The following is a 3,373-nucleotide window of genomic DNA, read 5'->3' as shown; positions in this document are numbered from 1 at the left end:
ACAGGGCAGATGCCAACATTTAGATCATATCTATTTGCCATGCAGGTGGTATATGTTGTTATGCTACAGTGCTTACCTGAAGTACAGCAATCTCATTTTCACAGGGGTGCCCCTGTAATAATGGGACTGCTATTGGCAGCTGACATGATGCAAACAAGAAAAAGGAATGTTTTGTAGTTAAGACAATGGATTACTACCAGGTTAAGGTACTGAAGGGCATGTGTCCCAAGATACAAACTGAAAGGCACCCATGAGCCAGACTTTTCTAGTGCTGAAACTAGAACTATATTCTGGGTTTTTACATTTATCTTTTCCCTGCTTTTCTCCCCAAATTGCCCGGGGAGTTTACATCATCATTCTCACCGCTTCCATTTAGTCTCACAATGACAACCCTGTGAGGCAGGTGAAGAAGGCAGAAAGTGACTGGCCCACGTTCACCCAGTAAGTTTCCATGGCAGAGAGACAATTTGAACTCAGATCTTCTGGGTCCTAGTTTAGCACTCTAGTCACTACATTACACTGACTCTTTGGCTTAAGGTAAGTGTACACGGTATTGTAAATCCTTCTTATTGGTCAGAATCTGCGTCTGACTGAAAATGAGTTACAGAACAGTGATAACAAGGACATATTTTTTGTCTCTGACTATGATGGATAGAATTTTCAACTGGTACATATCTATATACACCTATAGAAAACACATGACGAAGTGGGAAATCTCACCCCACCCCCTCAACATCTCTCTTTTCATATTCTCAAAGATTTCAAGGGCTTGAGCGGGATGATTTTTCTCCCTCCACCTTTTTTTTTTCTGGAGCATTTTCAGTCCTCATCTGGCTATCTTAAAATGTTTTTCTTTTGCTTCATTTACAAAGACATATTTTCCCTCATACCTGGGGAGTCTCATAATATGTAGAGAACCTCTCTTGTCTGTGGGTGCTCCCTTTGTGTAACTTTTGGCACCCATGCAGGGGGCAGCCAGTTCTTATTGAATATAATGCTGAAACTGGCCACTGCGAATCAATAGACTCAGAGAATGGGCCCAGGATAAGATGTTGGTATCCTTAGGCAGAACTGGAGACTCCTGGGCTTGCAGAAAAATTGAATGTTCCAAATGGATGGAGGGTTAAATTAACTCCTCCAAGGGAAGAATGTTGACTGTGTTTGCACAGATGGTGTAATGGAGCAGCTCCTTTGGGAGTGGCTGAGGGACCAGCAAAGAAGCAGGAACCACTACCTAAGCTGGTGGGCTGGTGAGAAAGAGAGAGAGAGAGAGAGTTTCCACACGTGTTGAATAATGCACTTTCAATGCACTTCAGTTATCCTTTAGAAGTGGATTTTGTATTTCACACATGAAAACTCAGTTCCATACGATCACTAAAGAGCATTGAAAGTGCATTATCCAATGTGTGTGGAAGCAGCCAGAGAGACCTCTGCTTCTGCCAGGCAAGTGGGAAAGTGGACAGGAGGAAGGGAAAGCTGAAGTTACTGCTGCATGTGCTAGGAAAGCAGGCAGAGAGGTGGTTGAGGGGGGGAGGGGAGGCGCCATCCCCAGTCACTCTCTAACACGAGACAGGCAGCCGTTGGCACAGCTCTACAGGTGGGTAGGCTGGCCAGCAAGTGGGCAGCCAGTGAGGCTGGACAAAAATGATGGGATCTTCTGCTTGAACATTGCTATTTATATAATAGGGAACTGTTGTTTTGTACTCAGTTTTTTGTACTCAGTTGTTTTGTACTCAGTTTTTTGTTTTACTGATTTGTAAGCCACTTCAAATGTTTAGGGAAGAGGGATAAAAATAAAACAAAAAATAAAAAATTAATAGTAAACATGTAGGTAAACAAAAATATGATACAATTTTCCATTAAAATTTATGTTAGGGTTTCCCAGTGAATCAGCAGAGCGATAATGTGTGCCTGGTAAAGCACAAGGACTGGGATGCAACTGCAAATCAGCCTTCCAGGTGGCTGCCAGTCACTTCAAAAGCCTGCTTTCGATGGGACACAAGCCAGCCCAATTCTTTGCATCTTTACTTGGAAATAAATGCCACTGTGTTGAATGAGATTTACTCTCAGGTAACTGTATGGAGAATGGCCGCATTATATCAGGATTACTTTAGTCAGATTGGGACCCAAATTTCTCAACAGCCTAAACAGCCCTGCTCAATCAATCAATCAATCAATCAATCAATCAATCAATCAATCAATCAATCAATCAATCAATCAATCAATCAATCAAACAAACAAACAAACAAACAAACAAACAAACAAACAAACAAACAAACAAACAAACAAACAAGGCTTAACCTTGAGAGCTCTGCAGCATATCTCTGCATTCCCTTCCCTATTTAATGTAAAAAGCAGGCCCTGTGTTCTATATTTCTACATTTGCCATGCATTCTTCCTTTGATGATGAAATGCTTTCAGTGGAATCACAAAGTCTGAGTTAACCTTCTGTGCATCTTGCATCATTTCCAAGCAGAAGCATTTCAAAGCATTGCTCACAGTGTATGCAGGCAATTAGTCTGCCCTAAAAATGCCTAATGCCGGGGACACCTATTCTACATTGTGTCAGAGCACGCTAGATCAGTTATTCTTGGATAAATAATTAAAATAACCCTATTTATTTATTTGCTTAATCTATACCCTGCCTTTCTTCCTAATAGGGACTCAGGTTGTCCTCCTTGTTTCCATTTTATCCTGTTCATTTTGATCATTTTACTTTCAGATTCAGTACCTCCAGTTAACCCAGAATTTCAGAGGGTTGTTGGGAAAGGAACGGTGCAGAAAGAGCAGAAGGGTTTCTTAATCCCAAACAAATGATTGTGTGAATAACCTGACGCTCCACAAGCCAAATAGCTAGAGACTTACATTTTTTAAAATGATGAAAGCTGTTGATTTGGAGGCGCTAGTGGATCATGGCAATAGATTGTTATAACATTACTAGCAACAATGCTCATTGTGTGAAAAAATACAACGGGCTCTAGAAAACTGATTCAGTTGGCTGACTCCCAGTGGCAAGCGGGCACTTTTTAGTGGCCTGGAGGCCATAGAGGGAAGACGCTGAGAGGAGGTGCGGGGAGGAGTGTTTAGGCCATCAATTTGACGGGCCCCCCTCCTGGCGGCAAGCAGGCGCTTCATAGCGGCCTTGAGACCACAGTTGTTGGCAATGTGCCTGCGCGAGGAGAAAAAATGAATCATCGCCAATACGGTTTGCCTTTCTTATAGTAGAGTTACACTATAACCCTTTGACAACTTCCATTAAAAAAAAAGCTTCAAAAAAGCCCTCTGGTGGCAGTGGGTCAGTGGAGGGCAGCAACAGAGGCTGAGGCAAAGAAAGTGAGGGGGGAACTGCCTTGTGGATACTTCATTGTTGCTG

This window comes from Eublepharis macularius, chromosome 4, assembly GCF_028583425.1.
Source record: "Eublepharis macularius isolate TG4126 chromosome 4, MPM_Emac_v1.0, whole genome shotgun sequence".
Taxonomy (NCBI): Eukaryota; Metazoa; Chordata; class Lepidosauria; order Squamata; family Eublepharidae; genus Eublepharis; species Eublepharis macularius.
Note: the sequence above shows the minus strand (reverse complement) of the source record.